Here is a 13,950-nt window from a genome sequence, read left to right as displayed (position 1 = left end):
TTTAACACGTATAACTTTTTCATGCGTCGTTTTTTTATTTACAGTGGTCAAAACAAACCCAACACGTTTTTAAACGCAGCGCCTCCCTTGCCGAGTACCCCATAGCACCAACCATAGCACCAACCATAGCACCAACCATAGCACCAACCATAGCACCAACCATGACAGATTATTTGGTTGTCGCCTGAGTTTTTAAAACCGCTTCGACCATGTTGTCATGGAATCATCGGAGAGACCCCAGCTTCAGAACGCGAGCGACCGAGATTCGATTTCGGCCACGGGATGCGTTTTTTTCTTTCTTTCACTTCGGCGTTTTCGCGTTACATACACCATCAATGAGAACACTAAAGCTTCGCTTTAAAATGTACAGAAATTCCTGTTATTGTTTACTATCGTGCAGACATCTCTACGCCTCCTCTACATTTCAGGCTTTTTCTTCCTTCTACAAATAACGTACATTATAACGATTAAATGTGTCAACTTCGCCAATTATACACATCTGTGCAGGTAATACAGGACGTTACAGAGTTCGCGCTCTTTCTCGACTTTTTAAATTCTTTTTTTTTAGCGTCATAGTGTACAGAGACCCACCATTTCAGCTTTCATTCAATATGCATGCGTGTACACCATTCCGTAGCGGCGGCGAAAGCTTTGTGGTATTGCGAGAGGAATAATTCGTGCGTACACTAGTGCCGCTATTCTCTTCAATGGAGCTTCAACAGGTGGCGGAGTAGATGGTATTTTCCCTCCCCCACTGGCTCGTTCACAAGCTGCCATTTCCCGCGCGTGTTCGGGAAACCGAAATAGCCGAGCACGTGAGAACCCAACACATGCCCCAACCGCAGGCCTTCTTTCGCGGGGTCAGTGACCTCTAGCTGTTTGCGCGCGCGCAAAGGGGAAGCGAGCGGTCGACGGATGCTTGACTCCCTCGCATCCGTTGAACGCTGTTTTAGTTTCAACTTGCTATTGCTATCTGGTGGGCCTTCGTACGCTGTTTTCACGCGGATGTCGCGCCAAATGGGCTACCTGAGCAGCACAAGGACGACTCAAGTATGCCTTGTCTTTTCGCACCGTTAGCCTGCTAAGTTTCGCCGACGTAGGCCACCCGGCCCTGGTATGGTCATATGAGGTGTCTTTTTTTTTTTTTTTAAATGGGCCGGATCCAGAAACCGAAACTGAGTCGGATAAAGCTGCAGTGACAAGAAAATCTCGGTAACTTTCCGGTAAAAAAGGGGTGGCAAGAACATAGTTGAGATAACGCCCTGAAAACGTGAACGCAGATCGTAGTTCGTATCGAAAATGAGCCAAATGCATTTGCCCTATGGGCGCTTGATTTCGGCTTGAGTATTCAGACTGTTTCGTGAGTGTTTTCGGAAGTTTTCTTTTTCTTTTTTTTTTTGCGTTCTGGGGTGGAGCTGCTGACCAGCTCCGACCTTCCACACCAGCGACGATTGGTGGAGAGGGCACGGATGGCCAGCATATCCCAAGGCATCCCGGACTAAGGAAGCCTCCCACCGGGCGGGTGCCCTAACATCAGCACCTGGTCTCAAATAAAGTTTATTCACCATCATCATCATTGAGTTTCGGAGTTGGCTGATTATGAATCCGGGCGGCAATTAGAAGATCGACGAAGGATCTGTTCCCAAATGTCAACGACGATGTGAACGAAATGAAACGAAGATGGGAAACAATCATTTCATTTCGTCTCCCGTTTTTAGGAAATAACTGTGGTAATATTTATTTTTTTACTCTCATATTTACCATTTCAGTACTTACCTAAAATAGCCACCGCTTAGAAGCCCTGGCAGATCCCCCTTATCACCCCCCCCCCCCCCCCCCCCATGACGCTATGAATGACTTCATCGAGGAGAAAAATAAGATATGAGCAGCCTTCTTGTGAAGCGTTTTGGAAATTCATGGCAAAGCAATGAAGAGCTTGCTTACTTCGTGGGTGCATTGAGGCATGCCCAAGAGAATTGTCCTAGGGAAGAATTCGGAAAGAGCAGCTAATTTGGTCAAGAGGACTCACCTGCTATCCATGTATAGTTTTACTGTTCTTGAGGTCCTGTTGCATATTTTATTTTAATGCCTTTCACACCAAACTCAATCGCACAATGCTTGGAAGTCAATTTAAATGAAGTTTTCATAAGAATGCAGCATCAACTCGAGCGTTTCATTTCAACACGAACCAAATACAAACTTATCACCCCAATATTTCTCAAACACATGGCGTAATTTTTAATTCCTTGTGGCCATAAACTTCCCCTAGCTGGCGTGTAGAATATAACTTATACTAATAGTTTTGTCGGCGCCTAATTGAGGTCCAGGAACAAACTTCCGCTTGTTTCTCAAATTCGTGTTAGGTGGATGGATCCAGCTCATTTCGAAAAAAAAAAAAACGCCTCATGTATACACCACAGGGTTACAAGCCGTGTACAGAACCGCGTCTCTATTGGTTGTTACCATCGTCGTGTACGGAATCTTTACGCAGGCACCAAAACAGGCCAGCGTCAGAGATTGCGTGCACTCAGCAGTGAAAGGGCATGCGCAGAGGAATTCTCGTTTCCCTTTTCGACGTGTATATAGCTAGCGCATTAACCACTTCACCTGAAAACCGTTGCTTGTGATGTTCGTGAATTTACTGCCGACAAAAGGACTGAACGTATAAATTTCTGTCCCGGCTGAAAAATGTTTTTGTAAAAAATCAAACTTCAAGGCCAAAAAAAAATCATTGAGGAATATTTTCGTGCAATGCTTAAAAAAATTGGGGCAGCCTCGCACTAGTAGCGCGAATAATGGGCGAATAGCAAAGGCGGCAGCCCCACCTAGCCTATTATTGGTTCGGGTAAGGTTATGCTTGGAGACTCAGCCGCTTTCTGCGTGGTTATGCTTCGAGATTTGGTCAGTTTTAAAGACGATTGTCTTTCTTGGGCTACTTAAACCCAGAAATTTTGGTCTGTCTGTCTGTCTGTCTGTCTGTCCGTCTGTCTGTCTGTGACTCGATTCAGCCACCCGGCCAAAGCAAAACAATGCCTGCGCAATAGTCTTATATAGTCACAGCTAAATATACCCGTCTTGGTCCGGTGTAATGTTCATACTTGTCAACATTGTTGAAGAAGAAAAATCAAACATTCTTGACTTCTGCGAAATTAAATACTTCATCAACTGCAGAAAAAGAATTCACTCCGCCGTCGCCTGCTGTCGACCGCGCCACTATAGCTTCTGGCGCCATTTTAAGAAATCAACCGGCAACAGTTACGCAAGGTTCCACTTATAGATAGGTTCCACGTTCTGCTTGCAACGCACGTGGAGTAGGGAAACGCGGTTCTATAAACGTTGAAGTAGGGCGGCTCGATTAACGCGCGACTTCGCCGTACGGCAGCGTTCGCATCGAGACACCCGGTTTGGAGCAGAGGAACGCGGGAAGTTTAAAATGATTTAAGCGAACCTTTGACGTCTTTACCTTGGGAGGAGCGCGACGCAAGAGGAACAACATGAGAGGTCAGCGGGAAAGCGAAGGAAGGCATTTACTTCGCAAAAGCCGATAAAGACTGTCGTCTTTTGACGGCATTTGCAACGAAAGGAGCAGATACGCGGCCAATTTTTATGCTGGGTGTCGTGCTTAGCCTCCCAAAGAGAAATGAACCCTCGGTCATTAAAGTATATAAAGTACGTGTGCCCACTGGCTTTGCGGTGAAGCTCCAACAGTAGCGGAGGGCACAGCGGGACGAGCGTTTGCTCAATTCTATTTACTCGTTCGGTGGCCACCGTATGGCCTGCGGGGTTTGGCGTGGGGAGCGCTAATTAAGAAGTTAATTAACGTTATCGCTTCTCGGCCTCTTGGCCTCTTTCATTTTGGCATTAATTCTTGTCTTTGCACCGTTAAAACTGCACTACTCGTCGCAACAAACGATGGAGCGAGCCACCACGCGACGCGTTTCCGAAGCCGTGCTTGTTCCAGTTGTACCGAGCTTCCGACAGGTGGCGACATGAGTCATTCCTGAGCGCGTCGAGGCCAAGGAGGTTGTATACAACCTCCTTGGTCGAGGCCAAGGAGGTTCGAGGCACAGCTACGATAAAGCGGTGCCGCGCGCGCGATGACGTCATCGCTGGGCGAGCTTTTCCTGCGCACGTTCATTGGCCCAACCACCAGATTAAACAGCATCGCTGTTAAAACGTCTATTGTGCGCACGCCAATGTTTAATCTTTTCCACTGCATGAGATACCGCTGCCAATTATTTATTTATTTATTTATTTATTTATTTATTTATTTATTTATTTATTTATTTATTTATTTATTTATTTATTTATTTATTTTAACATACTGCCAATCCCATTTGGGATTTTTGCAGGAGGGGCAATACATCGTTGCAAATACACAAATTTCAAGCATGGTTTTCGTTCATACAGGACGAGAACAGTATAGACATCTGAGAGAGGTTTTCTACATGACAAGCGAAGGTTGCATATTACATATGAAATCTGAAATCTCGTGCATCAAACGTCACCAGTTCATGGAAAAACAAAGCAGCAAAACATAGTCAAATTCAATGCAGGATGAAACACAGACAGAATTTGGAGGTAATATGTTACAGCAGCGATTGAAGAACGAGCGAAACCAAACATTTTATGAAACCAAGCCAAACATATTACTGAAGAGCTGCTCAGTAACAGTGAAAATCATAAGTGACCCAGAGAGCCTAGGAAAACCGTGTAGACTCATTTAATGAAATTTTGGGCGTCATTTTGGTTAATTTGTTTCATGGAGGTGGTTTTCAATTAGAGTTAGGAATCGTTCTATAGATACGCTACTCGTAATCGATGAATGCATACTGTTCCACTCTCTTACAGCTAGTGGGAAGAAAGAATATTTAAGGCAATCAGTACGATAATTGTATTCTTTAAATGTTAAAGTCTGATTATGCCGCGTGGGCCTCGCTATATTGGTAGTGAGATACTTTGAAGTATCAAGGTTTAGGTTTTTATGAAAGAGTTGATGTAAGAATTTTAAACGCGCTAGTTTTGAACGATTCTGTAGGGTTAGCATACCGGCGTTCCTCAGTAGTTCTGTTGGTGAAGCATTTGTGTCATACCGATTGTAAATGTACCTAACCGCTTTTCGTTGTATTCGCTCTAATTTATTTATGTGTACTTTAGCATGCGGGAACCAGATAATGTTAGAGTATTCGAGTAAAGATCTCACAAAGGCGTTGTAGGCTAATTTCTTCGTTTCTGGTGGTCCTGATCGAAGGCGTCTTCTGAGGGAAAACAGCCTTCCTAGTGCAGCCGATGCGATATGATTTATGTGGGCATCCCATCTGAAGTCTTGCGTAAATATCACTCCCAAGTATTTGTGCTGGTGCACCCGGATTATAGGACTATTATTTATGTTGTAAACGTGTTCGTACCTGTTCTTCCTTCTTGTTATTGATAAATGAGCGCATTTTTCTACATTGAGGGACATTTAAGACGCTCTGCTGCACATCGAACCCATTCAAAGTCGGCTTCACTATTGCGCGCGTGCCTTACTTGGAAAAAAACTTTGAAGACGATAGTCTTTCTTGGGCTACTTAAACAAAAAAAATTTTGGTCTGTCTGTCTTTTTGTCTGTCTCTCTGTCACTTGAAAAGATCCTCCGGCTTAAAGTTTCATGTATACATGAACGAGAGATTTATATAGGCAATAGTTTTCCGAACGACTAAATCTCTAAACATACCTAACATACCTCATACTTGACAACATTGTTGAGCAAAAGAAAACGTTAGGCATGTTTGAAGCAAAACATCAATGCACAGCTGGAACTCACAGTGTTACTTTAATTGAAAATAGGTTTGGAATTGCTATTCCGCTAGGGAATAATAAATACGCGTTGAAAACAATATTTGGACCACGAAATACAAGGCCAGCACACGACGGGTTTGGACGTCGTGACGGCCTTTTTCCTTTCCTGGCCTTTTCTTTCCTCCATGCGGCGGTCCAAGTTCAACAGTAACGAAAGGTTCCGTTAGATGGCGCGCGAGCAGTGAAACGCGCGAAAATTGAATAGATATTATCAAACATTCTCCGTGTTTGTCGTGGGAGGAGCGAAACAGGAGGGAAGAGAGGCGGACGATTGAAAGAAAAGAGTCATTTACGTGGCAGAGGCGTCAGAAGACTATCGTCTTTCCACAACACTTGCGTCCCAGTGAGCAGATACGCGGTTAGTTTTTGAGGTACCATACAAGCAGTTTCGTACCATACCGAGGTAAAAAAAAATTAAAGCCGTTCCACTCAATGTGAAAGCTGTCGGAAGTGCAGAGCAGTGATTCGCCATAATGAGCTGTAGCGCCGTTATCCGCTGAGTGCTACCACCCAATGCAATTCAAATTTCCCGCATTCGCAGTACTCGCGCGCCCCCTGCCTGAAACTGCGCCAGCGGGAGTTCTGTTCCTTTTGTGCTTGCATTTCCTCCCGCACGTGCCGGCGTTGCACTGCCACTTTCTTTCGCTTACTATCGGAAAAACCAGCCCAATGAGTGTTCCTAACTAAATGAACGCGGGCGCTGATGGTTAATTACGTATATTTTGCCTCAAACGTAACTACATTTTTTTTTGCACTAAACAACGGGGAGATGTAGGACAAGCGCCAGCGGTTCACTAGTTTCGAACGCTTATGACTATATAAACCGCTTGGCTTTCGAAGCATCTGGGTTACGCCGCGATGACGGAACGCCGTGTGGCTCTACTTGGGTCCAGCGAGCGAGCTGCGACAAGGCGACTCCCTACTCTGCACTAAAAAGGACTAAGGCCTTAAATACCCAAAGAAGACCCCACGTTCCCCTGAAAAATGCGATATACCAAGCCCCTTCACGGTCAGCTTCACAACTGTACACATGCGCTTTGCCAGAAAGACATCTTTAGTGATTGTATCAGATATCTTTTATAAAGACCTAGGGCTTTAGAATCCTCCACAAAACTGCGTGTATACTGAGTGAGCGGTATACACCAGGCCCCTTAAAATCAGCTTTACTTCTATTTGCAAGTGAATTGCTGGGAAGACCATTTTCTAGGATCAATAACAGGAGTCTGATATAAAAAAAAAAGAACCTGGCGCGTTTTATTATTGGTATTTTCGTATACAGCAAAAGTGTGACCCACCAAGTGCTACAGAGGGACAGACAGATTTCCCCGTTAGCCCATTTAAAAACGAAATCATTCAAAATACGAAGAGGAGAACGTTTATTTTTGTAACCGAATAACCTCCGCTCAAATTTCAGGAATTGAATACAAATGGCAGCATGAAGCAGCATCTCCTGGAGCGTGTCAGTGAACTTGAATATCGTTGTGAATGCTACCGTCCGGATGTGACTGCTTTTTATTTGCTTTAGTCATCATGCTGGGCCGTATGACGGGCGTTCTCGCTCAAGATTTTATCTTGTTTTGTGGTTTCAACGGTGGGCGAATAGGGCAGGGCTCAGTTTCATGCCTGGTTAATGTTTTCTATCATGCTGACCACATGCTTCACCTGCTCCCGCGAAAATTTAGAGGGCTTAGCGTTGTTAAATCTTCGTTTGCTTAGTTCTGCCACTTTTTGCTGAGCGAACTGCCAAGAAAACTGAACGAACGCCCCAAAGCAAAGCGGACGAGAAATCGCAACGCAAAGGCAAACTTGAAGCCGCGTAGGTGTCGCATACACAGCGTTCTGTAAAATGAATGAATGAAACTTTATTAACGATACGGGGGGCTTGGTAGCCTAGTTGGGGAAGAGGGGAGAAGGGAAAGGGAGTGGGGCGGCCGTCAGAGTCGTCCGGTCAGGTCTGCCGCTCGCACGAACTCCCACAAAGAAAGGATCGTGCTCGCGGCGTCCAAGTGAGGGGGCGGGGTTGTCCATTCTTCCAATGATGTAACGCCGGCGCCCTTGTGCCTGTTCCTCAGCGGCGAAAGGCCGGGGCAGTCCCACAGTAGGTGCCTTAACGTTGGAGAGGCACCGGTACTGCACGTGCAGCACGTCGCAGTGGCTGCCTGGTCGCCCTCCTCGTTCTGATCGGTGATGTCCACTTGTGGGTCACCGCCACGAGCTCTTTTGGATGCAGTGTGTGCTCGCCACTTGACCAGAACATCTTCCGTAAGGGCAGCACCTGTCCTAGCCTTGTGTATTAGCACTTCCGCACCGCGCGGAAGCCCTTTGGGAAGTGGGTGGGGATTGTGCGGCACCTTCGCCCTCAGTTCTCGTTTGGCTTGCATCTTCATCCGCTCGCGTTCCTCGTCCGGGTCAAAGAGCAGCGAAGCCTGAGGGACTGTGTCAAGGGGGGACGAGCGGAAACGTAACAGCTCGCTCGCCGCGTCATGGGCGGCGCCGTTTCCGATGCCGCCCGCATGCCCCGGGACCCAGTCCACCCGCACCATCACGCCGTAGAGCTCGTGAAGGGTTGCGCAAGCGACTTTCACGTTGTGCGCCAAAGTGCCGGCTCTAGGTGTCTTCGTCAGATTTTTGAGGGCGTCCAAAGAGTCGGTAAAAATTGTGAAGGTTTGTCCTCGCACAGAAAGTGGGCTGGTCCTTGCACATTCACTCAACTTCTCTAGTGCATAAAGGATGGCCTGCAGTTCAAGTGACCTCACAGGTTGCTCTTGGCAGTATTGAAACGCCTGCGCATCCCGCTGCTGTCCTCGGACGGCAGCGACCGCTCCCCGGAAGGTGTCTGGGTCCCAGGCGGCGTCCGTGAAGATGGCGTTGTCCTGGAAGTCAGCCCTCTCAGCAAGGGCGGTTCGTTGGGCCGTGTGATCCCCTTTCGTGCGTCGGCGCGTGACTGGCTTCGTGACACGAACCTGGACGTCGTCCCAGGGAGCGATCGCGCGGAGCACTTCTATCTCTTCACCCAGCTGTTCCCCGTCCAGCTCTAGGAGCGACTGGCCCGCTGGCGTGTAGAGACGGCGGCGATCGTGTCCTGCCTTGCGTTCTGCGATGATGTCTCTGAGCGGCGGGATGCGAGAGTAGCGGTGCAGCTCCTCGACCCGGGCATGGCGGGGCAGGCCCGTTATCACCCGAAGACACTCCCGGTGTAGTATTTCCAGCTTGTCGTATTGCGATTTTGTCAGGTCAAAACACACAGCTCCGTAGCAAGCTTTGGACGTTAGTATTGCCATTGTGAGGGTACGAGCTGTGCGTGTGCTGGCTCCTCCGGATTTGTGGGCTATGCGTCTTACAAGATGCAGAAGCTGTTTCCACTTAGGCTCTAGCTGCCGTAGCCACGTTGCCGCACCTCCGCTTTCATGTATCGGGATGCCAAGAATCTTGATGTGCCGGTCTGGAGCTCTCTCGAGTGTCTGGCCGGCGAGGCAGAGCTTGACCTTTTCGTTTTCAACCGTGGAGCCGCCCAGGAGAATGTATTTTGTTTTTTCCGGAGACACTTCCATTCCCGTAGTCTTCAAGTAGTCGGCTAAAGTATTGAGGGTAAACTATCAAAACCCAGAACTCTACTTGTATCGAGGCAGGAAAAAAAAAAGAAGGTACAAGCAAGCGATCTTTAGCGGAATAGCACTGCAAGAGCGAGCGCAAGGACGAAAACGGCTCAAGCGCACGGGAATTTAGCTGACTTAGCCTGCTATCTGTCATTTTTATTGCCAGTTAGCACTTTACTCGACTCATCTCGCAGTATTTAAGGGGCTCTGAAACGCTTTCGATGAGCGCTTTTACTCTTTCCTTCGCGTCTGGAACTACTGCGAAAGCTGTAGTTATCGCCAGCATGGAGCGGCACTGCGTGATTTGCTCGTCGCACCAGCTACGCCTTCCGTTTCTGCTTTGTTTTTGCGGCTTTATTTTTAAAGTTGCCATCGAAAAGCGTTCATTGCTGCAAGTGAAGGAAAACCGGCCAACAGCCGCTACATGGCCTTAATGACGTAATTCGAGCGGTCGAAGAACGTCAAGACCGGGAAAGAGAGAAAAATCTTTTGAGCGAGTTTCCAAGTTATCTGATGGGCATAGATCCGTAATTTTTGGCTGAGGTACTTTGCGACCCCCTAATATAAGTACTGGGTGTGCCGGGTGACTACGTTCTGCAAGCATTTAAGATTTCAAAAAAAGTTGAAAAAGTCTTGCAGGGTCCTTTTATAGCGATAGCATGAATGGACCGATGAGCGGAAAAGGCGGTGTCTGAGGTGGACTTGGCGGCGTTTGAAGCGTTGAGGCGGCATAGAAATCCTCATTGACTGTGAAGTGTGCCGTAGCGCGATAGTCACACTACGAAAACACAAGAAAAAAAAAAAAAAGGCGTTGCTGCGTAATGCCGGAAAGTGGGAATTGCGGCGGCGTCTGTCGTTCCGCACCAGGTGTCAGCTACACGTCATCAAGCACTCACGGCGGTGGTCTCACCAGGCGGCGCAGAAGTCATAAGCCAGCCAGCCGGCTCTGCTTGGAAGTAGAATTATTCCAAATGATTCCGGTATACAGCCAACATGGTGCCGTAGAAACTAAAACTAAAAATAAAAATAAAAAACACGCACAAATTTGACCGCAACACTCGAAAGCGTTACTCGTAGTTTTAAAGGAGTACTGACACGAAATTTCAAAGCTGAGATAACTATGTATAAGGCTTCCTTTGAATATGGAGACATCTCAAAGCAAGTTTTAACAGTAACAGTTCAGTATAACATAGTTTGACTCTAGTTTAATCTTTGTGCGCCCGAGAAAACTCAGAACGGATGCCCTTTCGCAATCGGCATCAGTATGACGCCATCTGCGCCTCCTGGCCTCAAACTGCCGATGTCAGGGGCCCCGTGACGTGACCAACGCGCTGGCTGTAATTGACGCGCTCTGCTCCGGCTCTGTATCCCGTGACGGGCTTTGGGACGTACGTCATGCTACCCGGGCGCGTGGAGATGGTGGTGGCCACGGCTGGTCTGGGCGCTCGCGCGAGCGCTCACGCGCGCGTCCACGCCGGCAGTGGTGCGACGGGAATGGTGACGTCACGAGCACCCTCCTGTTCTGGCGAAACCGAAACCGACACGAATAAACTAGGCTGTAAATAATTATTTACGCTGCCACCGACCATCTATTGTGCCATTCTATAATTAGTGGACTGGTAGGCACCCATGACAGCAAAAAAAAAAAACGTAACACGAAAATTTAGTTTCCGTACTCCTCTAAAGCTCGAAGTATCCCTGAGCGGCGTCGTTCATTTTGACGTTAATGCTTTCGCATTCACAATTCATAAGAATTTCTCAGGTGTCCTTGACTTTCTTAAGAGAAACAAAAAAAAAAAAAAAAGAAACACAAGGGAAAAACGCGTGTATCGGCCATTCAATTAGCCTAATAAAGGAAAGAAATTATCAACACGTATTAACCCGACAAAAATACGTGCGGGAAATCGGCATGGTTGCGCGGAAGGAGGATATCGAAGAAATTGCGAAAACACCTTAAACGCTTAAAAAATATTTTGGAGCGACAATTTGGAGTTCTTGTTCGTGTCGACAGCTGTGTGGACAGCCTCTCGGCGTGAAACCCAGTTTGATAACTTGGTCGGCCTAAAATTTGTCGAGGCATGTTTGACACATGTTATTCCTGCGGTATTAATCAGGTGACCTCCTTTGAGGTGAGATTTTTAAAAACCTTAAACAATGTTTTTTAATGTTTGCATGAGTCGTTCAGTTTTATTCAGAACAAAGATCAAAGCCACTTTAAAAAGACAGGCGGTTAAAACAGGAAGCTACTCCGTCGGCTTCATAACGCGAGAGGCGGAGGTTCGATTCCAACCACAGGAAACGTTTTTTTGAGGAACTTGATGGGCTTGCACTTATTATCCTCATCGTTTTGTGAAACTCATTGTGTAAAGTTGACATTCCTGCAGTGCGTTTTGGCGACGAACGGTCGCCATCAGTGAGGCATAGAAAGCTTCGCTCTAAAAAAACAATTCAATAATAGTTCGGGCTCCTTGAAAATCTTGAGAATTTTAAATGCACATTTAAGCCCTTTGCATGCTCTTGGTAATTGCATTTCATAAGATTCTGCCCTATTGAGCATCTCTGGTTTGGAATGAATGAATGAATGAATGAATGAATGAATGAATGAATGAATGAATGAATGAATGAATGAATGATATTTATTTATTTACGAAGAGGCCTGAGGCCCTGGTGTGGGTTAGGGGGAAAAGGAAAGGGGAAGACCCGTATTGTAAATAATGATCACACGACGTTGTAATCGTTTAGTTTCTGTTCCGGTTAGCTGGAGGCACGGTTTGAGTGTTCACATAGGCACTGGTCGTTGACAAAGAACTTTATGGTGATGGTTGGTGACCGAGGTGGTCCGTCCGTCCGTCCGTCCGTCCGTCTGTCTGTCTGTCTGTCTGTCTGTCTGTCTGTCTGTCTGTCTGTCTGTCTGTCTGTCTGTCTGTCTGTCTGTCTGTCTGTCTGTCTGTCTGTCGTCCTCCATAGGCATAGATTCTTATGGCTGCAAATCTCGCTGTATTCATCTGAACACAGGAGAAAAACGATATCGGCGCTCTGTAAAAGTCGGCTCTATCAAGGTTGGCAAAATACAAGACCAAACAAAACGGCAAGTGCGCTAATTTGGCAATTGATAGCCAAGCTGCGAATTCAAAATCAATTTTGGGGATTTTACGCGCTGAAACTATACCGGGGCTTGGCGCGCGCCATAGCTCCTGATAAGTTAGACCACCTAGAGATCCCGGCACACGGGTGTTAAATTTCGCTTATCGCCTCCATCAGAAATACGGACACCGTGGCCGGAATCGAACCCGCGTCCTTGGTATCAGCAGTGCAGCGCGTTAGTCTTTGAGCAACCGTGGCGGGTGATAGCCAAACTTGGCAGCAATCGGAAGTTGCAGGAAATTAAAAACTATATCAGAATAAAATTATTTCTAATAAAGCAACGAAATCTAAAGGTCTGTATAATCCAGTGGTCTCACGGGAATAACTAAAAAATACAAATATTTTGGAATAAAAAAGTCAGCATGAACTCACAAAATCACAAAGGTATACCTAATCGATCACCCTCGTGCGATCGACTAAAAAAGGAAAATACAAAGGAAAATACGCTGTCTCGGTTGACGTGTTACTTCAGTCCCCCCAAATGAACACACGGTTGGGAGAAGGAGTGTAAAAATGCAGGCGCAATAGTGAACAACTTTCACAAATTCTGTAGCATTTTTTACTTGTAGGTCTCCGTATCAGTGGTGCATGCGAAAGGACGCGCCGAGCTATCATGGTGGCAAATAGTGTGTTTGGCGAGGCAATGAACTATCTCGGCTGTGTATACAGCGTATGGGAATAACCACAAACTGGTTGATTCTTTTTCCTGCTGATGTGAGTTTCTTCGGGTGCTGAAACAATTGAACTTCGACGGCCGTGTTGGTCTTTTAGATTCTCAATGCAATAAATATATAAACAAATAAAAGCTAGTGCACTTCTAGTTAAGTGGCGAGATGAACGTAATCAGAAATATTTTTAAAATTGTTGCCCTTCGATGCCCTGGTGCAGACAGTGTGGACCTCGCAGTCTTCAAACCCGCTCAGTGAGCGTACTTTGTGCGTAATGCTCCAAACGAGAAAAACAGGCCCAGACATGTTGCGTGTTAAGAACACTTCTTACTCAACCCTCCAAGCTCGACCAACGAAATTGGATCACACAAAAGGAAGCTTTCCAGTCTAGTCCGTTAGCAGCTGGGGAAAGTCGTGAGTGGGTGAAGCTATCATCACTAAATAAGTGACGCTAGGTGAAGCGATGACCCCATGTACACCTTCCGTCAAACTTTTCTAGGCAGAACCTAGGCCTACTGGACCACGAAGAATTCTAAGAATAGGCTTTCTCTTTAAATTTGACAAAATTATTTCATGGCAGTAAGAAAGAAGGGTGTTTTTACTAACTTTTCGGCATAAAATGCTTGCCTCGCTCGCCACGTAAGCTTAACATATGTTGAATTTTTTTTTTTTTTTGCGGCGTGCGCACTTTCGGCTTGGCC

General features: G+C 46.5%; 1 protein-coding gene across 3 annotated transcripts in view; it reads left to right on the top strand.

The window, feature by feature from the left end:
• The window catches only part of LOC144174518 (proton-coupled zinc antiporter SLC30A1-like), a 62,277-nt gene that overhangs the window by 14,682 nt on the left and 33,645 nt on the right, over positions 1-13,950 (top strand). The window lies entirely within an intron of this gene.

The sequence above is a fragment of the Haemaphysalis longicornis genome, unplaced genomic scaffold (assembly GCF_048455015.1).
Source record: "Haemaphysalis longicornis isolate Haplotype H1 unplaced genomic scaffold, Haemaphysalis longicornis Haplotype H1 scaffold_3, whole genome shotgun sequence".
NCBI classification, from domain to species: Eukaryota; Metazoa; Arthropoda; class Arachnida; order Ixodida; family Ixodidae; genus Haemaphysalis; species Haemaphysalis longicornis.
This window is presented reverse-complemented; position numbering and strand designations above follow the sequence as displayed.